The sequence below is a fragment of the Paramormyrops kingsleyae genome, chromosome 22 (genome assembly GCF_048594095.1).
Source record: "Paramormyrops kingsleyae isolate MSU_618 chromosome 22, PKINGS_0.4, whole genome shotgun sequence".
Taxonomy (NCBI): domain Eukaryota; kingdom Metazoa; phylum Chordata; class Actinopteri; order Osteoglossiformes; family Mormyridae; genus Paramormyrops; species Paramormyrops kingsleyae.
In genome coordinates, this window is record NC_132818.1 from 5,227,501 (window position 1) to 5,252,500 (window position 25,000).

The 25,000-nt window shown below is 40.9% G+C and overlaps 3 non-coding genes and 1 pseudogene across 3 annotated transcripts; 1 reads left to right on the forward strand and 3 right to left on the reverse strand.

Moving 5' to 3' along the window:
* The first annotated feature begins 2,795 nt into the window (after nt 1-2,795).
* LOC111846426 (DNA polymerase delta subunit 3 pseudogene) lies at nt 2,796-3,895 on the forward strand (annotated as a pseudogene).
* A 15,122-nt stretch (nt 3,896-19,017) lies between these two features.
* Nucleotides 19,018-19,090, reverse strand: trnar-acg (transfer RNA arginine (anticodon ACG)). The gene has a single exon. It is a non-coding gene; the product is annotated as a tRNA-Arg (tRNA).
* A 5,617-nt stretch (nt 19,091-24,707) lies between these two features.
* trnae-uuc (transfer RNA glutamic acid (anticodon UUC)) lies at nt 24,708-24,779 on the reverse strand. Its single transcript has one exon. It is a non-coding gene; the product is annotated as a tRNA-Glu (tRNA).
* Nucleotides 24,780-24,895: 116 nt separating this feature from the next.
* trnar-acg (transfer RNA arginine (anticodon ACG)) lies at nt 24,896-24,968 on the reverse strand. Its single transcript has one exon. It is a non-coding gene; the product is annotated as a tRNA-Arg (tRNA).
* Nucleotides 24,969-25,000: the final 32 nt, after the last annotated feature.

Genomic DNA, 25,000 nt, shown 5'->3' on the forward strand with positions numbered 1-25,000 from the left:
TATGGCAAATATACTGTATAACCTAAGCGGCCATTTTCGTCACCTTCTCACGCGTTTTGTTCAAGGAAAAACTTTTGAGTTTTCATATTTTTCATAATATCAATGTACACATTTGCAGATTTGTCTAGACATTCACAAATCTATGCACGCATTTAACGATTTGTCAACACGTGTACAAATCTCACTAATTACACATTTAGTAGGTACTTGGACATTTTTTTCAAAATGCTTAAATGTCATTTTTAATATGTCTACTGGATAGAGCATGAGCACACGAACAAAATGACACCTCATTTGTCAAAATCCACCCAGCCAGTCCAGAGAAATTTAAATTTAACAACCCTAATTAATGCCCCTTTATTTCAATGGGAACAAAGGAAAAATCTGTGATCAAATTTTGATCGGTCACGTGACCTAAACCGGCTGCTAGCATCAAAAATTCTGACAGACCAACCCGACTAACATCAAAAATCATCGACAATAGCTAATGCTCAACAGGGAAAAAAACATGGTATATTGTATCTAAAGATGTTAATTATGTCATATGGGTACAACGCATTTACGATACATTATTTGAGCATTTTTCACAATTCAGGGTCTGCCATTTTTTGATTAGCCGGCTGAACATCATTCAACATGGGTCAGATTCGCGGCTTCAAAACACACCTTCTACTCTTCAGTACGTATTAAAACTTCGTCACAAACTATATTAAGCAATATTCTAATATCCTATATACCTTTCGATACATCCAGAAGGTTCGATCACAGGTTTGAAGAGGGTTGAACGCGAGCCAAAATGTCAGACGTGATAAAGTTGATCAAATACGCAAATGAAGTGAAAAATGCGGGAACAAGGTTGAAGAGGGGGGGTTTACCCACGTCATATCAAAGAATCACTGGGACTTACCTCCTCTAAGCCAATGAAGTCGCCGATTTCTGGGAGTAGCGCCATAGCCCCTGCGATCCTTGCGCACAGGTGACAGTGGAGAAAATTGCCGTTGCTGACGTCAGGATTTCCAAGTACCTACATTTAGGAGTTTTTTTTACATGTTTACAAACCCGAAGGAAAGAGGAAAGCAAAGAGCAAAGAACTGAAACCCAATAGCATCTACGTTTACAAAACTGATTGCGTGGAGTCTGAATACATATTTACACAGATGCGCATCTTGTCAGCAGGCAGGGCAGGCAGCTGCTTGGGGCCCCCAAGCCACTAGATGCCGAACGAGAGCTGACACTTTAAACTACGGTAGGGGCAATTACGTTTTGAACGTTCATTCCTTTGGACTTTATCAGAGAATTTATTAACCTGCAAATCGTGCGCATTATTATTGGTTATCAAAACAAATGACAACTAGAAGAAAATGAAGAGGAGCTATTTATCCGGGAGTGAGAAAAGAAAGAATAAAAAAGAGGAAGAGGAGAGAAAAAAGCAAGACAGCGGTAAGTTGAAAAAATAACGATATAATATGTCTAAATGCTGCTAGTGTAGCTTCACTTGCCTAAGCCTTAGCATAACCGTATTTCTTATGTTTTACTTGACATGTGACAGCAAAGTTAGTTAACTTGGCCAAAGATACTTATCAGACCGCATTGTGTGTCCAGCTGGCTGTGACGTGACCGAATCGAGTGTGTGCGCCGGCCTTGAGGGAGCAGAGAGACTGCAATTGACTTAGCTTAGCCATTAGGTTGGAAGAATGTAGCTAGTAGCTAAAAGTTGGAGACACAAGTATTCCCAACCAGACAATTTCATTTTGGATATTGTTATCAAAATTAAAAGTTAAAAGTTAATTAAAAGTTAAAGGAAAACAATTATAGATTAAATTTGAAGAATTTGAACATTATAACACTTTAATATAAATGTCTTCAGGATCATTGCGGAAATTTCTCACACCAGTGCCTAAAGAGAGCGATAATATGCCACATTTGCAAGCTGATGAAGGTGAGCATAAGTTCAGTATTCCACCTTCAAAATACATTGGACTCCAAAAATGTAAAATTAAGGGTTAATGTCAAGTTTTTCTTTTTTTTTTTCTTTTTCTCATTTCAGCTCAACCTGTGTCCACTTCTGGCGGGCAGTGAGCATCTACCCCCAGCAGGCCATCAGTAGGCGGGCAGTCAGCATCTACCCCCAGCAGGCCATCAGTAGGCGGGCAGTCAGCATCTACCCCCAGCAGGCCATCAGTAGGCGGGCAGTCAGTCTCCACCTGCAGCGTTCAGTCAGCACTTATCTCCAGCGTTCAGTCAGCACTTATCTCCAGCGTTCAGTCAGCACTTATCTCCAGCGTTCAGTCAGCACTTATCTCCAGCGTTCAGTCAGCACTTATCTCCAGCGTTCAGTCAGCACTTACCTCCAGCGTTCAGTCAGCACTTACCTCCAGCGTTCAGTCAGCACTTACCTCCAGTGGACAGTCAGCATCTACCTCCAGGGTTCAGTCGACGCTTTGGCCAACTTCCAGTGTGCAGTCAGCATCTATCTCCAGTGTGCAGTCAGCACTTACCTCCAGCAGAATAACAGACAGCCCTGCTCCTGCCAGTCCTGACCAGGAGGATGTACCAATAACACAGGCAGATCAGACAGCTTTTTCAAGTGCTTCTACTGATATCAGTAAGTTCTCAAAAAAATTCTGTACAAATGTTCAAATGCACCATGTCCTGTAATAATCCTTTATGATCAAATACAACACTTTTTGTCATTCCAATTCAGTCAACATCCACCTTGAGTACAGGTTACTTATAAATGGACTCCAAGTGTGAGACTCAGCCATGTCAATCAGGCCAAACAGATGCTGTTCCATTATTTAGACCAGAAGCGGAAGGAAAATTCTGGGTCTCAGCTTCATGCTACTTACCTTGTGTCTGGAAAAGTTGTAGCAAATGGCAGCATGAGTCACAAGGTGGCAGTAGTGAAGATCAGCTTGAAGATGTGAAGTCGAAGATGGACATAACCGTCAGTATCCATGTGTATAGCATTCAGAAGGCTGTGCTGAAAGACAGTGGGCCACTTTACAGCACTGATTATGACGCAGTGAAAGAGAACCTAAAGAACTGCTGCAAGTACAGCGCCATCCGATGTGCCGGTGCAGACCCCCTCCCCTCAGACATGCCGCGGCAGAGTCAGGAAATAGCACCTGTAGCACCCCTGGAAATGGAGGCTAAGAAATCGGTGGTAAACGGTGGTACTGCTGCAGCCAATAAAGGAGCTGCAAAGCAGCAGAAGGGGATTATGGGAATGTTTAACAAGAGCACTTCCAAGACACCAGAATCAAGTAAGGAAGTTAAAATGGAGGAGAACGAGGACACTGCTACAGAAACGACGAAAAGTAAACCTGCCCTCAAGGTGCATAACTTTTTTGGGAAACCGGCAACTAGTAAAGCAGGAACCTCCAGTGAAAAATCCAGGAAGACCATAAAAGAGGAGGCTGTGGGGTCTCAGACGTCCCATCTAGCAGTGGAGGAACCTTCCAAGTCTCCCCTTACGGCTGAGATCAAGGAGGAAGAAGCAAAGAGCTCGAACGCAGCAGGGAAAAAACATAACGAGGGGAAGAGCAATAAGATGAAGCGTCTTGAACAGTGTGACAGCGACGGTGAGAAATTTGAGAGTCGAATGAAAAAACGACGGAGGATCAAGAAACCACAGCTGAGCAGCAGCGACGACGAAGTGATTGCAGATTCTTCAGCTGCCCCTGATGCAGAGGCTCCAACACCAAGTCCTGAAAGCAAAGTCAAGGAAGAGCCCGTCACCCAGGCCAAGGTGAATTCGGAAGGGAAGAGAAGGAAACGGAGGAGAGTTATGAAGTCTCATACCTCTGTAGATGAGGACGGATGTATGGTGACTGAGAAAGGACTCAAGAGTGAATCATACTCTGAAATAGGGCTGAAACGATTCCTCGAGTAACTCGAGTAACTCGATTACAAAAAATCATCGAGGCAAAATCCTCTGCCTCGAAGCCTCTATTAATTCATTTTAAAGTTCATGTCACGTTTTTTCGCAATGATTTTTGCATTACTGTGACAATGCACTTACGCTTACGTCACCCACGAAGCGGAAGGAGACGGTGGTGTTTTGATTTGAGGGCGCGAGCGCGGACTACTGTGGGCTGCGTAATGGAAGGGAGCAATGGCGATGAGCAAAGAGAAAACAGAAGAAAACGACAAAAAATGTCAAAAGTTTGGAATCATTTTAAATTAAAAAATAAAGAGAACGCTGTAGTATGTGTCCACTGTAAGGTCGAGCTAACTTACCACAATAGCACGTCGTCCATGCTGCAGCATCTCAACAGGAAACATCCGCTCTACTCAGAGACCGGAGGAGGACGCTCACCCGAGACCAGGTAAATAAATTCAATGTAGCGTCAAATCAATGCGATTGTTAATCGAGATAGGGGCTGTTAAATAATGTACGTTAATTATGTAAGGGATAAACCACAACGGTCAGTGCAATACTGCACGACGGATGTAGAGTTAGGATACTAGTAGCCTTGATAGCTAGCTAGCGATGCAAACTTGGGCTAACCTAGGTTACTTAAAACACAAATCCGATTACCCGATTACTCGATGGAATTTTCAGTAGAATACTTGATTACCAAAATATTCGATAGCTACAGCCCTACTCTGAAAGTGACGAAGACTTTAAGGTTAACAATCAGCCCCTGAAGGTTCCAGGTGCATCAAAACCAATCTTCAGGAAGAACGAGGAGGAGAACAAGAGTCAGAAACAAGCCACAGCAGCTGCTGGCTAAGCCGCCAAGCAGGCTTCTACCATGGGATTCTTCGTGAAGAAATAGGACTTTCTTCTGTCTACCGTTGCTATGTAAAAACTTGAATTTTGTCACCGAGTGTCGCATGGGGGAGAACAGACCAGGACTTTGGAGGGGTACAGTTTCCTCAGCAGAAATCAATTATACGTTCAAACTCGGAAATATCTAACAGAATATTCTGGTACATAAGTTTGTGTGCTATGTGTTGTCATTGTGAAGACAGTTATTATTTTTTGTCAGTCATTACTTTTCTTCTTTTCGCTGCCATTGTATGTTGGGTTTAAATGTTTACGTGGAAGAGCTGCTGTTTCAGCCACCAGATAATAGTTAAAAAAAAAAAACTCTAATTTTTCAGTGGATTATTGAATAAATGTCTTATGTAATGCTCAAACATATGTAATGGCAGTCCTGTTTTGGGTGAAAGGGTTGAATAAAATAAAATAACGAATGTGCAGACTAAAAGAAAAAAAAAACATCCACCTCGAGTGAGACTGAAACATCCTTTCATCATGAAGATGACACGTCACCCTCTACAAGAGATTTAATCATATCAGATGACCCCGCACAGTGGCCAAATTTTCTCAGCCATAGTTAAAAATGTGATCTAGTCGTAAGAGGACCCATACAGGTAAAACATATTGTTTTCCCTCAAAATACAGAGAAGGGTCCACGGAGATTCACTAAAGAAAATTACAACATGGTAATGAAAAATGGTGAAATGATACATAGGACGTGGCTTGTATATTCTCTTAGTACAGACTCTGTGTTTTGTTTTGCTTGCAAACTGTTCGGGAAACAGGATAATGCACTTACCAAACAAGGGTTTAGAAATTGGAAAAACCTAACTGGTCATTTAAACGAGCATGAGTATTCAAAGATACACATTACCAATATGAGGAGTTGGCATGAACTCCAGAAAAGGCTCAAAAGTAAAACAACCATTAACCAGACCAACCAAGATCTTTTGCATCTTGAGGTGCAGCACTGGCGAGGGGTTATATGCAGAGTGATGTCCAAGTGACATATTATGGCTGAAAGAAACCAAGCCTTAAGAGGGCACACAAATGTATTGTATGACCCACAGAATGGCAATTTCCTCTCACTAGTAGAGTTGATGGCACTGTTTGATCCGGTCATGACTGAACATCTGAGACGAATTCAAAACAAAGAAACAAGAGTGCACTACCTCAGTGGCACAATTCAAAATGAAATCATTGCTCTTGTCGGAGACCAAATACTTGAAGAAATAGTCAGAAGGGTGAAAAAAGCTAAGTACTTTTCCATCATAATGGATTGTACTCCTGACAAAAGTCACACAGAGCAACTCTCTGTTGTCTTGATAGTGGTGAACTGCGAGCCATCAGTTGGTGCATCAATAACTGAGCATTTTGTTGGATTCATTGATGTTGAAGACACCACTGGAAAAGGTCTAAGTGACACACTCCTGGAGAAATTGGGCAAGTTAAACTTGAGCATTGCAGACTGCCGTGGGCAGTCTTATGATAATGGGAGTAATATGATGGGATAGGGCTGGACAATAATTCGGTATCAATATATATCGCGATATAATTTTTTTCGATAACGGTGATACGATTTTTAAACACATTTCCGATATTTCGATATACATTTGAATATTATATATATTCACCGGCTTTTAAAAATGTATCACAAGTGCTAAACAGCGCGTATTCAAATCGCATTCGCATGGTAATTTGCTGAACAACGCAGCTGTGAAACGTGATCCAGGTAAAACTTTTTTAGACAGCATAAATAATATTGAAGCATTTGTTTTCAAGCAGACTGTTAAAAGCAAAAGCAACAAAGCATTTTAGACTTTGTAAAGAAACCATAGTAACCACGTGTATGATACTTTTCAGAGCTGCGTCAGAGGGAAATGACTCGTGAATTTAATTTTGACACTGGTTAGCTTTTTGTGAAAACGAACTACAGTACACCCCGCAGGTTTTTTGTGATTTTGTGAGCGATCTTTGTGTTTTCAATGTTGGAGAATATAATTAAAGGTTTGTATCAAGAAACGACGGTGGTTTTTATTGTATACTGGTAAATCTCTGCTGTTAGTTGGTGGTATGCCTTTTGTTAGCCAACATGTATGTCGGGGCCGGCTCTACGCTGGGGCAACGCCCCCTTAAGCAAACGTCCTGCCCCCTTAAATCAAACTTTTAGAAGTTGAGGAAGAAAATAATAATTACCCACAAACTGAATATGGACAAGATTTACTACAGTAGCTGAAAAATCCACTGAAAAAGGCACAAACGAGATGATAAGTTTCACTTCTTGTTCGCTCTTTCCCTCCGCGTTCTGTTTGTGCGCGGGCTCACGCAGCACTCGGCAGATCCCCCACTCACCCTCCCCCCAGCTAAACATCCAATCACTGTTAGTATGCAAATGAGCCAGTTTCTCAGTAGGCAGGGCAAAGCGAAATGAGCTGCGTGATTGCGGAAGGTTTGGAGGAAACAGCAATCTCTCTCGTCAAAATCATAGTGACTAGTGAGATCATGGTTCGAATTATTTTTGTCTATTTGGGGGGGTCTTGATCGGGGGGTACTGTACCCCCCAGTACCCCCCGATCAAGACCCCCCCCAAATAGACAAAAATAGCAGTTTGGGGGGGGGGGGGTATTAACATTTTTCTTGTTGTTTTTTTTTTTTTTTTTAAGAAAGAACCTCACCTTGTAGGAAAATTTTATGTAAAACGGTTTTAGACACCCCTAGTGTGGATCGTACCATTTGAACCACCTTGGCGCTAGAAGCAGCTTAGCCAGTCGGTTACATCATTCATTCTCATTGAGCGACTTGTTCGTTGTGATTTCAAGATTCTTTATTCGTCACATACATAGTTATAACAAGTACAACATGTAGTGAAATGAACCCTGACCGATCCTATTTTTCAGTTTTATATTTCAAGACTCGGTGAATTGATTTTTTCTTTTTCATAACTTAGCCTACCCTTTTTAGTTTTGGTAATATTGGCAATAGTGAAAAGTGTTTTGTTGGGTTCAAATATGTTTGATATAGGCCATCCAATTAAGGTAAATGTCTTGTTTTTAATCTGATGAGGAATATTTTATTTTATTTTTTGTTTTACTTTTCAGTTTTCCCCCTGAGGGATTGCCACCTTACTGTGGTCAGGGGCTTTGCGTGCCTCAGTGACCCTAAGAGCTACACCAGCAGAAGCTTAGCCTTCAGGTGGGACACCCAAGTTGGACAGGTCTTAGGGCAGAGGCCTGACAAAGTGCAATCCAATTACATGACAAAAACAGTTATCCAGAGCACCACCCCACCCCTTTCCCGCCTTTGTCGCCACCATGTGCCCCCTTCACATTTCTGTCTGCCCCCTCATATATGCATGTCTAGAACCGGCCCCGATGTATGTACATATTTATAGCATGCCGATCGCGTCAAACAAATCGCGGCAATGCCAAAAACCCGTGCATGTACATTCTCAGTTATTAACGCACATAAATACATTTCAAGCACATGCTAATATATTGCTGCCATATTGGTTTTCGGTTATCTCGATCATCGGTTATCTCGATGCTTTTTGGCAACCCCCTAGGCCGGCGACATAACCGGGTTCGACTGTATATGAATAATCAGCCTGTTCTAGTTTAAATGGAAATATATTATTGTTAATAAGCTGAGTCTGAGAGTTTTATTTATTTGATAGTTTATTTCACATTTCTTGTTTGTAAAGGCTAAATACAAAAAAAAAGTGAACCATTTTTTTTTGTACTGTTTTTATTTAAAAAAAAAATTATATAATTTTAATAGGAGGAGCCTGGAGGTATTATAGACTTTGCAAATTCAGTTTGCAGACAACCATTGTGCGTGTCCTCGGCAGTTTTTTCCTGAGGCTTTTTAATATTGTCCATATCGATATCGGAATTATATCGTATCGACCAAAATTAAGAAATATATCGTGATATAAATTTTTGCCATATCGTCCAGGCCTATGATGGGACACAGACAAGGTGTTCAAGAAAGAATTTTACAACTCAATGACAAGGAATTATGTGTCCCTTGCAGCAGCCACACCCTCAATCTGGTTGTTTCAGATGCAGCCCAATCATCAGTGATCTCCATCTCCTACCTTGGTGTTCTGCAGAGGTTATATAATCTTTTTAGCTCATCTGTTCAACATTGGGCAATTTTGGAGAAACATGTCACACAGTTAACAATAAAATCCTTGTCAACAACCAGATGGGAAGCCAGGATTGACAGTGTCAAGGTGGTGCGTTACTACTTGCCAGAGGTCATACAAGCATTGTCTGCTCTTGAAGCCCACTCAACTGCAAAGAAGGACGCAGTGACACTGTCCACAGCAACCAGCATCAAGTCTGAACTCATGACATGGCGTTTTGTACTGTGTACTGTCATTTGGTACATTTTGTATCAGATCAACCACATCAGCAAGATTGTGCAGAGCCCCAGTGTTTCTCTTGAAACACTGAAACGAGAAACAAACACAGTCAGAGCATTTCTGGAAGATTTCAGAAAAAATGGGCTTGTTGCCTCTGAAACTGATGGCAGAGAGATGGCTGAAGCTCTTGACATTGATACAAACTTTCCAGCAAAAAGAAAAAGAAAAACTACCAGACAATTCTTGTATGAGGGTCAGGAAGAGACTAAGGCCAAATCCCAATTCTATTTTCTACCCCTTTGCCTACCCCTCACCCCTTCCCCTTGCCCCTTAAAATGAAGTGGAAAGGGGTAGGGTTAAAAAATTTCCCCTAAGAAATGGGACACCACTACTACACTGTTATACGTCATCATCCATTGTCACTACCTCCTAACGTTACGTCAGGGGACATGCTCCGATGTTTATCACAAATTCCAAGATGTCGCCGTCAGCATCGTAGCATGTAAAGATTACTCACTCCCGAAGTTTTTTTGCGCCGTATTTGGACTTTAAAAACAGATGTTCGTTTTCACCTCGAAAACGTATGAGCCTTCGGGTTTCCTCAGCTGTCCCTATACAGAATATAATTTACAAAAATGTTGTCATGTTGCAATAAGTACGAATAGTGTAAGCACCGTTCATTTACATGTACACATATGGCCGTAAGCAAAACAAAACAACGCGTTACCACATGCAGTCAGTTACCGGGTAACGTTATATGACATAAAAATATATTTCCTAATATTGTGCAATCAGTGCTATCCGCAAGCAAACTTTAGCGATTTTTTTTCAAACGTTTCTTTACAGAACATCACCGTAAACACAAACACAAGATTGATGGTAATATACATGTAATGAAAAAATGTCATAAAAATCCTTATTAATGGCAAAAATTACTTAACATTTATGTGTCTGCTTGCTCGAGTGAGCAGCCATGTTGTAAATTTCTCTTAGCCCTTCGTTTGAAGTGAGGTCCCGAAAAATCTTCGTTTCGAGGGCTATCTAGCCCTTCCCCTTACCCCTACACCTCCAATCAAAAGAGAATTGAGACACCCCTACCCCTACACGTGAACGCGCCAAACGGAGGGGTAGGGGTAAGTGTAGGGGTAAGGGGTAGAATTGGGATTGGGCCTAAGTCTTCTCCAGAAGAACATTTTAAGAGAGAATTTTTTCTGCCCCTAGTGGACACAGCCCTCGGCAGTCTAAATGATCGATTCAGCAAACTTGAGAATGTCTATGACCTTTATGGTTTTCTGTTCTCCAAAGAAGAAATGATGGACACAATTCAGTGACACACTTGGACAGAAGTGTAGGAAATTAGAGAGAAACCCTCAAGACCTAGATGCTGAGTATTTGATTCTCGAGATCATGGCTGCATACCATGCCTTTCCTGATAATGTGTGTTCCTCAAGAGAGATGCTTGATTACATTTACAAGGAACAACTTCTGGATCTATATGGAAACCTCAGCATTGCCCTTCGCCTCCTGTTAACACGTCCCATCACTGTTGCTTCTGGAGAGAGAAGCTTTTCAGCTCTAAAACTCATCAAAACCTCTCAGGTCCCAAGAAAGATTTGGCAACATCATTTGCACAAGCTAAGGCCCGTAAACAGATTTGGTAGAATCAATACTGAAAGAGTGTTGATGGGCAGTGACTTTATAATGTGGTTTAAGGTCTCTTAAGGGATCTTAGTGTGAAGTTATTGCTTTTGGTATTGGACTATGGGTATTTTTAAGTGATACTGCAATTGGCCTGTATTTTGCATTGTGCCAAATTTCTTACTGAAGTACTTACTAACATTGTAACTGTGAAGACATTTTTGTACATAACAATTTACAAAGGCAGGATTCCCCCTGGAGTTTGATTTCAATTCTTCACTTTTCTTTGTATTTTTGCTTCTACTAATCAAATTCTTCACTTTTTTTCAGCATCTGTTTTTTTTAGTCACTGTCTCGCCGCTTCTTAATAAATTAATCATTAAACTCACTGAATATACATCGCTTCTGACAATCACACTGTGATTGGTCAACTAACAGCATGGGCGAGTCACGAGTTTACTTGATAAGGTTGGGAGAATCGTAAATACTGTGTAAAAATTTGCGTGCTGCATGCTGAAAACATGATGTATAGTACGCATTTCGGAAATAATGTTCTAATTACTATATATATAGAATGTCCCCCTCAAAGGTACTATGAAACACCGGGAAAGTATTAGCTTACCTTATATATATATAGCGCCTAATCAAAACTGGCCCGGCGCCCCAGACACACGATCGTCGATCATCCATGTCAAATGAGCATGGGCCGTTCTAAAAGTAGCAAATGTTATCGATCGGTGTGGGGACATTCTAAAACGCTTAATGTGAAAAAGCTTAATGTGGTTTAATGTACCAAAATAGCGACCAATAATCACCAAATTTCGCACACACACATCTGGTCATAAAGACTTTCACCTGACAAAAAATCAAAACCGAAATACAAGGAATATGGACTTTATTTTACGTTAAGCGTTTTCCCCTCCATTGACGCCCATTATAAGGAAAAGGCTTAATGTAACTTATAGTACCAAGACAGCCACCAAAAATCACCAAATTTCTCACATATATATCTGATCATAAACACTTTCACCTGACAAAAAATCTAAACTGAAATATAAGGAATATGGACTTTATTTTACATTAAGCCTTTTCCTTATAATGGGCGTCAATGGAGGCGAAAACGCTTAACATAGTATAAAGTCCTTATTCTTAGCATTTCGGTTTAGATTTCTTGTCAGTTGAAAGTATTTATGACCAGATATATGTGTGAGAAATATAGTGATTTTTGGTGGCTGTCTTGGTACTTTAAGTTACATTAAGTAGGGCCCTATGATTTCCGCGATGCGGAAAACGCGGACGGAATCGCAGAATTCAACAAATAAAATGGATTCCGTTATCGGTGTGTGGGCAAAGCAACGCAATTATTTCTAATGAATTTTGCCCGCTGCAGCCCCCTGTATGTGTTACCTGTTGAGGCGGGACTCGCACACAAACGTACAGACACGGGGGGAAAAGTCAGCTATGGCGAAGAGGCTCGCTGAAACACCGAAGTCCTCAAAAAAATTACGAAATTCGATTCTTATTGCTAAGTTTAGGGCAGAACAATACCCAAACGATTTTTATGAATCGGGAGAACAACTCTTTTGTAGGTTTTGCCAGCACACGATAAACTGGACCCGCAAGAACACATGTGATGACCACTTACAGTCAAAGACTCACATCAGAAACAGAGACAAAAGCAGACTAGCGCGAGCCGCTCACTCCAGCAAAGTCTTGGTCATGCAAACAAATCAGCTGAAGCAAGACGTGAGTTTATTGAAGATTTTGTTGCTCTATGTGCCGAGTCAGACACTCCTTTAGAAAAAATGAAAAAGCTACGTCCGTTTTTGGTCAAGCACTGTAAACAAGGAGGAGCGCTGCCAGAACACGAGAGCAGCCTCCGTCAAATCCACTTACCCCGTGTGTTCGAGCAGCATATGGAGGCTGTGCGACAGAAGCTTCAAGGAAAAAAAATATCAGTCGTTGTTGACGAAACTACGGATGCAAGAGACTGCAGCGTTCTGAACATCGTCACTGGTGAGTGAATTAAGTAGACCACATTCACACCAGTAAATTAAAATATACTTATTAGAATGCAATGCGAATTACATGCATTACAATATTGCAATCGTATTAGTTATGCCAATACGTAAAAATGTGCATATTTCTTGTGAAATATTTTTTGTAAAAATGAACTGAATCTGAATAATTACTAGGTGATTACTGGTGATTACCCGTTGTTATTCTGATGCTAATTAAAATAAAGTTAACTAAAAGTTTCTTCTTATTTCTCTTATTTGTGCAGGTTTTGAAGGCCAGTACTTTCTGGTGGATGTCATTTTCATGGAGCGATGCAACTACTCAACCTTTGCCCAAGCAGTAATAGGCTCCCTCCACAACAACAAACTGGATCTCAATGATGTCTGGGCAGTGGTCACAGACAATGCAGCCTACTGCCTTAAAGCATACAAGGATGTTCTGAGAGGTGTGATGCCACACAGCAGGCATGTGACATGTCTTTGCCATGTCATCAATTTAGTGGGAGAAACATGGCAACACTATAGCTACTTCTCCGACGTGTCATCTCTTGTCACTTGGATGCGATCAGCCTTCTTCAAAAAGCCAGCCAGGAAGAGAAGATGGGTGAACTTTCTCATTCTGAAAGATAGGTTGCAGACCAAGGTTCCTCCTGAAGCAGTGAGTACCAGGTGGAATACCTGGTTTGAGGCAGTTATGTACCATGCAGAGCATGTTCATCTATATAGAGAGTTCTTCTTGGCAGAAAATTCATCATCCCAGGCAGTTACAAACATCCTCAGTCTGCTTGAAAAAGAAGAAAAGGTGCAGGCCCTCACTGTCCAGCTGACCTTCATCTCAGATGGATGCTCCAAACTGATGACAGCTCTGACGGTCCTGGAAGGAACCCATCATCCCACAGCAGTTTCTGTTCACAATGTAATGGAAGATCTTGGGTCCTACCTTGTGAATGGAACAGCAAAAACATGTGGTTTTGGTGCCGAAACAGACATGCTACTGAGCAAGATGTGTATGGCAGAGAGAAGAAAGGTACTTGATCAGCTTCATGATGCGTTCCATCTGGCATTCACAAAAATTTCAAAGCATTGGGACACTCACCCTGCCAAAGAGGTCTACAGGCTGGTCAGGGTCTTTGATCCCAGGCAGGCTCCAGCCATGGAAAAGCAGATTCAAGCTTAAACACAACTGGAGCCACTGGCACACCCATCAGCAGAGTTGTATGAACAGTGGACTGCTTATCAACATTGTGTGTCCAGGGAGCCCTACCCACCTGGTTTAGATCTTGCTGAATACTGGAGAGGCCTGAGTGCGAGATTCCCAAAGGTTGCAGAAGTGGCAGTCCCTTACATCTACTTTCCTGTCAGTTCAGTGGATTGTGAGAGGAGTTTTAGTAAGTACAAGACTCTACTCACAGACAAGCGGGAAACACTTACAGAGATGAACACAAAGAGGCTGACAATCATGTATTTCAATGGTGATGTCTGTGAAAGTTGGTAGAATTAAACATGAACATGGTTCCGGTTCATTATGCAAGTGTGCACAACTTAATTTGACTCATTTGATACATTTTTTATGTTGATTTTAAATGTGAAGCACTTTTATTTTACAAAAAGAAGACTGTTCATTCTAATGTGGAATGAGGTTCTTTGTTTCTTGAAAAATTAGTGTTTTTGTTGTTTACAGGTAAATGTTTTACCAAATCAGTAAATGTTCTGCTGGACCCCAGCACTTGAAGTTGAAGCTGAATAGCAGTCATTAAATGTGATTTTTTCCTATTGCATTGTTCTTTTTTCCCCCATCCACTCCATAATTAGCCAGTTTTAGGTGAATAAATATGTTTATAACGTAAAACACAAAATTATGTTCTTATGTTCTTAATTCAGAAGAATAAAAATGGAAAAAATGGAATTTAGGAAAAAACAAAACGGATTTCATAGGGCCCTAATTAAGCCTTTTCCTTATAATGGGCGTCAATGGAGGGGAAAACGCTTAACGTAAAATAAAGTCCATATTCCTTGTATTTCGGTTTTGATTTTTTGTCAGGTGAAAGTCTTTATGACCAGATGTGTGTGTGCAAAATTTGGTGATTATTGGTCGCTATTTTGGTACATTAAACCACATTAAGCGTTTTCACATTAAGCGTTTTAGAATGTCCCCACACCGATCGATAACATTTGCTACGTTTAGAATGGCCCATGCTCATTTGACATGGATGATCGACGATCGTGTGTCTGGGGCGCCGGGCCAGTTTTGATTAGGCGCTACGGGTGCTACGGTTGAAAATTGGAAAAAAATGAAATTCGACTTTTCAAAAATTCAAAATTCGTCATTTGAAAATTGAATTCGCCAGAGTGACGATTTGATGCCGTTTTTCTTCGTCACCATGGGTTCCGTTTTCGTCAATGACGAGAGTGACGAGCAGCAGCGGGAACCCTGCAAAGGTTAAAAGATCTTAGTTTGAAGATTTTTGTTTTTTGTATTTTTGTATTTTTAAGTTAATTGATACTGTAATTGCCTTGTATTTTCTGTATTGTGCCAACTTACTGAAGTACAGCAGTGTTAATGTGAATGCAGTGCATTTTTATGGCGTAATTTACAAAGGTTGGTTTTGTTTTAAATTATTTTGCTATCTGCTATTCATCCTACAGTTTTTTTTTTTTTTTTTTTATTGCCCACCACCACCCCCCCTCTTCGGAGGACAACTTTATTTTACATTACATTCAAGAGTACAGATTGTGGCCGCTCCGAACTCACCAGTACCGTGGAAAAGGAGAAAAACAGGGGGGGTACAAAAACAACAAGCGTAACAATAACAGACATCAATCACCATGGGGAGAGGGGGAGAGAGAAAGGAAAAAAAAAAAAGGTATACAGAAATAATAACACTAATAATGTAGGCGGGATGGAAAAAAAATGAAGTATAGGGGAATACAGAATACAAACAACCATAAGAAACATAACACTCATCAAACAACAAGAATTATAACAACATCAGTGATACTAATAATAATTAATACAAATCGGCATTATATATATGTAGCATACACACACGTAATCGTACCGTTATATATGTATATTTCAATTCCTAAATCTATAACATACCCTAAAAAGTAATAATAATAATGATATTGATCGCTCAACCAGTCTTGTATGCATGTGCAAGTGTAGGTGTGACCTGATTTGTCATTGGATGTGCTGGCATTTAATGCCGTCAGGGGAGGCGGCAGCACCCCCCCCCCGGGCAAAGTTTTTACAAACTTTAAAATGGTTTCATATTTTAAAGTCCATTAACTTGTTGAAAATGGTAACTTGTGAGATAAAAAAAAGTTTACTGTTCACAATTTTTTGTTAATAAGAACATAAGAACTATACAAACGAGAGGAGGCCATTCGGCCCATCGAGCTCGCTTGGGGAGAACTTAACTAATAGCTCAGAGTTGTTAAAATCTTATCTAGCTCTGATTTAAAGGAACCCAAGGATTCAGCTTGCACTACGTTATCAGGAAGACTATTCCATACTCTGACTACACGCTGTGTAAAGAAGTGCTTCCTTAAATCCAGTTTGAAATGTTCTCCCGCTAATTTCCACCTATGTCCACGAGTTCTTGTATTTGAACTAATGCTGAAGTAACTATTCGGTTGAACAGCATCCAAACCTGTTAGAATCTTATAGACCTGGATCATGTCCCCCCTCAGATTGTAAATTGTAATGTCAGATTATTTATTAAAATGATGACAAAAACTGGTTAGACGGGGGCCCCCAGTGAATTTTTGCTTGGGGCCCCAACAGACCCTAGGATCGCCTCTGCATTTACAGATTATTGTACACATTCGCAAATCTCAGCAGGCCTATTTAGAGATTCTTACGCAAATTTACAAATATAATAACGCACACACCAATTGTGATACCATTACACAACTCTCCACACACATTTGATAATAATTTTGCAACAAAAATAGCCCCAGAAGCAAAGAAATTGCTACAAGTTACTTAGACAACAACAGCGCTTCAAGACGAGGGCCAGCACCGGGCCCCATACGTGGAAATAGAAGAAGCGGTCGGGCCTTCGTGAAATAAAACGCTTAAAACACTTGCACAAAAATGTCCAAACATAGTCTAGGTATAATCCAGACAGTCGGGAGATGCTAGACAAACACAAAACCGTTTCTTACTTACACAGATAAACAAACTCGAATTGTAAACAAACTAGCGCTGACAGACACGTCAACGTGGCCTTCCCTTATTAAAGCAGCGTGAAGACTGCCGCTGTGTTCCCGGTCAAACACATAATTTTAAAAAGCTCATCTTATGTTAATCCAGCTAACTGATTACTCCCTTGGCAAAATTGATATAAATCTTTTATTGATCGGCTGAACAACGGCGACACGTCACCAGCCTTCCCAAGGCCACCGCCAATTAAGTCTCGAAAACAGCAAAATAAAAGTATAAAAAGGTGTCTTACCTGGTTTTAAAAGTAGTTTTTTCTGCTTAATTCCATTCCAGGCTTTGCATCCGTAGTGTTAAAAGTAATTCCCCGTACGCCCCCCGCTGAGTAGCCACTTATCCCCCCTGGCACCGTGAAGCTGTTGCGCAGAAAAAGTTTAAAACGAAGTGGGACCTGTTATACCTCGCTGTTTCCGTTTGTTTTCTTGTTTAAGGAGCTGCTGGTCCCCGTGTTTACAAGATGGTCAGCTGGAAAACCCTTGCCATTCAGGGTGTGCCATCAAGCTGCACCCAACACCAGCTTATTTTATTACTCTGGCCCCGAGCTGATTCGCGTGGACGCGCATTGCGCGTGCTGAAAACCGCCGGTAAAAACTGGTGACGTCAGAGACGCTATTTTTACACGGGTATTTTTTTCTATTTTTGAGCGTTTAACTTGTTTTTAGACTAAAGAATTATAGCGGAAATGATACGATGTTTTTATTGATTTAAAAAAAATATGTATATATATTTGATAGCTACCTGCCCTACCGCAGACTGATCCATCGGAGGTGAGGCGGGCTAAGAGTTAAATAACCCGCAATTTAGGTAATTTTGAATTAACCTAAATTAATCTGAGTGACTTGTAACCGGCATTTTGTTTCTTATCACAGGCGAGACAATTAATGAAATTATCTTGAATACCTATGACAACATAAATTTGCATTTTTTTTTACTGATGTAACAGGTCTGTAATGGTTTAATCCAACTCCTGAATGATTAAGCCAGGTAGCTAGTGCAGTAACACTAATACAGCATGTGGCAAATAGTAATTTATTTTTTCACTCTATTTCCAGCTATTCTAGTAATGAATATAAAATTTGAATAACATGAAGATATTCCTGTGCTGCACACACGCATATCCCTGTTCTGCATACACGCATTCCCACTGTGGCCCCAAGCTGTATTTTTATGAGTATGGAGATATTAGAACTGGGGGGGGGGGTGGTATTCCACGAAGCAGGATTTCTCAGTTAGCTGGGTTAACTTAAGCTAGAAGTCATGATTGTACAATCATGTACAACGTTAAGTTAACTCATCTAACTGAGAACACCTGCTTTGTGGAATACCCCCCCCCCCATTATATGTTCATCCAGCTAACCGAGAACACCTGCCCTCCTTCCCTTGTCTCTCGTATCACATAATTGATCACAAATGCTTTATTTCCTCAAAGACCATATTTAGCAGTGATCTCTCTACACGTGCTTTGCTATATTCTGATAATTTCGGTATCATATTTCTATACATTTGCACCACTGACCTGTTCAGGTTAAATTAGACACATTTCCTGTCCCTGTCATAATTATGATGCACAAATTACTGAAATAGAAGGAAACCGTACTAGGAGTACGACTTATCTTCAGGTGTAATTGAAATCATTAATATAAAAACAACCAATAGAAAGTCAACTAGAAACAAAACTGTGAAAGACTTGGAAAATACATAACGCTTTGCAAATATGCCATATCATAATCTCTGCATTGTTCCAGTTCTATAATATGCCCTGACAGAGTAATCATAACAAAGAGACAGATATCAGGCTAGTTTCCAGAATGTTAGAAACTACCACTCCCATACCGGGAGTCGAACCCGGGCCGGCTGGGTGAAAAGCAGGAATCCTAACCGCTAGACCATATGGGACACAAGGCTGCTTGCCTTCTGTGAGCTCCGTGCCTGCAGCTGATGAGAGGAAGCGAATAGAGCAGCTAATGCAGGCGGCACCAGAGTAAAAGAAAGTCATGGTCGAGCCAGCCAGGAGTCGAACCTAGAATCTTCTGATCCGTAGTCAGACGCGTTATCCATTGCGCCACTGGCCCATGCGACAGTGTGCACCCCACGAGACCCAAAGAGCAAAGGCTTGAAACGCATTAGCTTCCAGGTCATTCTTGTGTCGATCTCACACTTCATGTGATTTTCATGTATTTCCATTAAAACAGCTTCTTCCCCTCTGTATCAAATAATGTCACAAGGAATGTCATCTTTTCAGGTAGCAATAATGCTTATGAGAATGACGGATGGAAATTCAACTAAGATTCAACATTCAAAGTGTTTATTGTCATATGTACAGTAGAAAAGTGCATTTCTCTGTGCAATGAAATTCTTTCTTTGCTGTCCACACAAAATGCCGAGGTACAATATAATAGAAAAAATAGCAAATAAATACTTAAAATTTTAATGTGCAAAAGAGCTTAATGTGCAAAAAATTACAGTATGAGGTAAGTGATGATGTCCATTATTCATACTCCTTAAGGAGTCTGATGGCAGTGGGGAAGAAGGAGTTGTTGAGTCGGGAGGTTCTAGATTTCACACTTCTGTACCTCCGTCCCGAGGGCAGAAGTGTGAACAGTCCATATTGGGGGTGTGTGGGGTCTTTGAGGATGGAGGCACATCTCCTCTGGACTCTGCGGTGGTAGATGCTCTGCAAAGAGGGCAGCGGAGTCCTGATGATCTTCTCCGCAGTCTTCACCACTCTCTGCAGGCGTTTGCAGTCCATAGCAGTAGTGCTGTCGTACCACGCGGTGATGCAGCTGGTCAGTGTGCTCTCCACAATGCAGCTATAGAAGTTCCTTAAGATCTTACATAAGAACATAAGAAATTTAGGCTCACTTTCAATATTCAAGTCTAGACTAAAAACACACCTGTTTAGTTTAGCTTATAGGGACACTAGTTCTAACTCTAGCTAACTCCTCACTCCCAGTTAAACCTATAGTGTGAGGTGTAGAGCTGGGTGGGGATCGGTGCCATTGGCTTTGGATAAACTGAACTGTCAGTGCTGTCACTCTAGCTTCACAATCACTTGTGGGATTGGAGTGCTGACATTTCAGGGACTCCCCATGCCTGCATTCCCACTTGCCTCTCCCTCCTACTTATGCTGCCATAGCCATATCTGCCGGGGCATTGCACTTCATATTGCACTCAACTACCTTATAGCACTGCCTATAGTCTCCCTTACTTTGACTAATTGCACATTTTACTTCCCCTACTTCTCCTGGGGGGAGCTGCCTGAAGACCTCAATCTATCAAGATGTCTAGCACACCCTGCAACATGTGACGTCGCCACTACCAATGACGTCCGTGCATCCAGCTCGCCGTTCTGTCTGTGTCATCTTCCATGTATGACCCGCTGCCTGCCTTCTGGTTGCCTGGTGATTGGAAGGAGCATCGGCACCGGCTTGTCATCTCCCCCCTGCTCCCCGATTGTGTCTCAAATTTTATTGTTTGGTCAGTATGACTTGGCACTTAGCCATCTCTCCAATTTGACTCTCCCTGCCGGCCCCTGGAGGATGGGCTCCCCCTTTGAGTCTGGTCCCTCCCAAGGCTTCTTCCTTCTTCCTTCTGGGGAGTTTTTACTCACTGGGGGCTTTGGGTGGGGATGCTGTAAAGCGCTCTGAGACGATGTAATGTTGTGATAATGCGCTATACAAAAATAAATTTGTTTGTTGTTTGTTTGTAATAATTACTGCAGCATGATTATCTGCACTCTCCCTTTTATCACTTTTCTCTTCCTGACCCTCTCCTTCCTCTTGTCCGCCTTCTCCTCCTCATCTGACACCTGGCCACATCTCTCTCACATACATCCTCCTAATTAAAACATTTAAAGTTAAATTGTGGAATTGTATCACTCCCTGAATTTCCCACCTCCCTCACTTAGCCATATTCTCTCCCTCCAACATGCCTCTTTCACAAACAACCAGATAAATTACTATGGGATATTTCAAACCAATTTAATTGTTCATTTGTGCAACATTAACTACATCTGAAGTAGAGGTCTACTGCAGCTGCCGATCCTAAACAAGCACATAAGCGATGAGTTGGACTGGACGGGGACTCTACAGAGTTGACTAACTGCGAAGCTCAAAATAGCTAGATGATCCCTAACATAACACGAATGATATAGATATATTTCACTGCATGTTGTACTGTATGTGACAAATAAATCTCTTGAATGTTGCATGCATAACACTGTGGAAATATGAATGCATATACTTCTATAACACTGTAGAAATATAAATGCCATAGAATACTAAGCAAGTTAGAATAGCCTAGCTTGCCTCAGTACATTGCAAGCCAGTGGTAGCAAGCTGTCACCTCAACTCCACTTACTTGATTTTGCTTGAAAAAGTCTATATTCCACTACCTTTTCCTTTCGTGCATCCTAATATTGCATGACAAAAGAGAATGATTGCTTTAAGAGACAGCTGTATGATAGGAACAAATTATGCTGCAGACTGAAAAAAAGAAAAACACGGAGGTACTTGCCTAACGTATACGGTAAAGCTACCCACAGAGATGGGCATAAATACATAGAAATATATTTAAAATAAAAATACAAAATACTGAGTGGAAAAATGTATTTAAATACAAATACAAAATACTGTGTAAAAAATGTATTTAAATACAAATACAGTATTTTGTATTTTTAAAGTACACAAAATACATGTGAAATTGGTCATCAAGTGCAGGCATCCCTATTAGGCTGCAGGGTTCCCGCTGCCGCTCGTCACTCTCGTCATTGACGAAAACGGAACCCATGGTGACGAAGAAAAACGGCATCAAATCGTCACTCTGGCGAATTCAATTTTCAAATGACGAATTTTGAATTTTTTAAAAGTCGAATTTCATTTTTTCCCAATTTTCAACCGTAGCACCCGTAGCACATAATCAAAACTGGCCCGGCGCCCCGGACACACGATCGTCGATCATCCATGTCAAATGAGCATGGGCCGTTCTAAAAGTAGCAAATGTTATCGATCGGTGTGGGGACATTCTAAAACACTTAATGTGAAAACGCTTAATGTGGTTTAATGTACCAAAATAGCGACCAATAATCACCAAATTTCGCACACACACATCTGGTCATAAAGACTTTCACCTAACAAAAAATCAAAACTGAAATACAAGGAATATGGACTTCCGTTAAGCGTTTTCCCCTCCATTGACGCCCATTATAAGGAAAAGGCTTAATGTAAAATAAAGTCCATATTCCTTGTATTTCGGTTTAGATTTTTTGTCAGGTGAAAGTGTTTATGACCAGATATATATGTGAGAAATTTGGTGATTTTTGGTGGCTGTCTTGGTACTATAAGTTACATTAAGCCTTTTCCTTATAATGGGCGTCAATGGAGGGGAAAACGCTTAACGTAAAATAAAGTCCATATTCCTTATATTTCGGTTTTGATTTTTTGTCAGGTGAAAGTCTTTATGAAGACCAGGTGTGTGTGTGTGCGAAATTTGGTGATTATTGGTCGCTATTTTGGTACATTAAACCACATTAAGCGTTTTAGAATGTCCCTCTCAAAGGTACTATGAAACACCGGGAAAGTATTAGCTTACCATATATATATATATAGTAATTAGAACATTATTTCCGAAATGCGTACTATACATCATGTTTTCAGCACACAAATTTTTACACAGTATTCACGATTCTCCCAACCTTATCAAGTAGACTCGTGACTCGCCCATGCCGTTAGTTGACCAATCACAGTGTGATTGTCAGAAGATGTATATTCAGTGAGTTTAATGATTAATTTATTGAGAAGCGGCGAGAGAGTGACTAAAAAAACGGATGCTGAAAAAAAGTGAAGAATTTGATTAATAGAAGCAAAAATACAAAGAAAAATGAAGAATTGAAATCAAACTCCAGGGGGAACCCTGCGGCTGAAATATATCTGGACATATTCTGAATGCAAAACAAAAACATTTAGATGTGTACTACTGATTAGAAATGATCTTCCCTTCCCCTGCCCTGTAGGAAAAACAAAACTATTTTTTTTTTCCCCAAACATCTTTTATTACGTTTTATCACCATCATGACTTCAACTCAGTAACAAGAACTCAGTAACACAAAGTCAATTATAAAACTGATGGTGTACTCCTCAAGATGGTGTACCTGTGTGTTTCAGACATCCATCTATTCGAAGTGTAAATATGAATCTCCTTTCGCGCTTTAAACAGCAAAGTACAACTGAACCAAGTACATCACACTATATTATTCATTCATTCATGCTTCTTCATCCACCCCAACGTTCCAATAATTCCTGCTGCCCCACTAAACACTGCAAGGATTTATTTGCTCTAAATGACCTAGGCCTATGTAAACGATTTTGAAAAGTTTAATCGATTCACACTTTATGTCATCGCTGCCTAAGATATATAAAGTTCTGTCATATCACCCAGCCCTAACATGCAGTAATGTTTTAAACACATTTCACTAGCTAGTTGATAGATTAAAAAAAAAACTATCAAAACTGATTGGCTAACAGGCAACTAACGCTATTTTCCTCCTACACATGTCGGTGCTTTTTTATTCTTTCATGTTTACTGAAGGCAAATCTGAATGATGCACCATTTTAACTTTAATCAACACGGAATTGATCAGGATGACACCCTTACCTTAATGCAGAAAACTGAGAAAAGTCGCTGATCCAATGCTGACTCTGCTGCAGGCAGCTCACGTGCATGAGTGTTAAGGTTGGGGGAGGGGTGTGTCTGAACCAAATCAGCACCCAGATAAAGAGGTTGATTGGCACAAAGTATTTTATGTATTTTGAAAATACAAAATACTCATCTTAAATGTATTTAAATACAAATTACGTTAGATTTTTCCCAAAGGCTTTACAATACAAAATACAAAATAGTATTTTATATTTCAAATACGTATTTTAAATACATTTATCTAAAATACTGCCCATCCCTGGCTACCCACTAGCTTTAACATTATTTGCAATGCCATTGGCTAGCAATCGCTCACGGGGATAAGTAGACTCGTCTAGCATATATTATGTAGAAAATGGTGACGTTACGATGTTGTGACTGACGTTGTGAATTTTGCTTTACTAATTTTGCATTATGCAGTATCAGATGTCATATTGAACTACCGCAAAACGGTTCTTCCCAAATCCAACAGGACAGTACGTTGCCAATTCACTTTGAAGAGGAGCAGCTCTTGTTCCCTCGTCACTGACGCTAACTATGGAACCCGGGCCGCCTGGGTGAAAAACCAGGAATCCTAACCGCTAGACCATATGGGAAACGGGGCGGCCTGCCTTCTGTGAGCTCCGTGCCTGCAGCTGAAGAGAGGAAGTCAGTGAGTCAGTAGAGTCGAGCTGCGTTGCATCTAATCACTCGTCAGTATATCGTCAGTGTCGATCTCACACTTCATGTGATTTTCATGTATTTCCATTGAAACAGCTTCTTCCCCTCTGAGATTTTTCATTGCCTTGGCTTAAAAATATTAAAAATGTAATTACGCCAAAGTGTGGCAGAAATGCGTGTAAGATGAGTCAATTAACTGAGAGGTCCAGCTGCGTTGCATCTAATCACTCGTCAGTATATCTAGAGAGATCGGCAGACTTGTCTGGAAGAGGATTTTCGTTGTTTTAGCACAGGGACACGACCAGATAAAAGGCTACAGATACCAAATAACCGCAATTCCCATACCGGGAGTCGAACCCGGGCCGCCTGGGTGAAAACCAGGAATCCTAACCGCTAGACCATATGGGAAACGGGGCTGCTTGCCTTCTGTGAGCTCCGTTCCTGCAGCTGAAGAGAGGAAGTCAGTGAGTCAGTAGAATCGAGCGGCTAATGCAGGCGGCACCAGAGTAAAAGAAAGCCATTGCCGAGCCAGCCAGGAGTCGAACCTAGAATCTTCTGATCCGTAGTCAGACGCGTTATCCATTGCGCCACTGGCCCATGCGACGGTGTGCACCCCACGAGACCCAAAG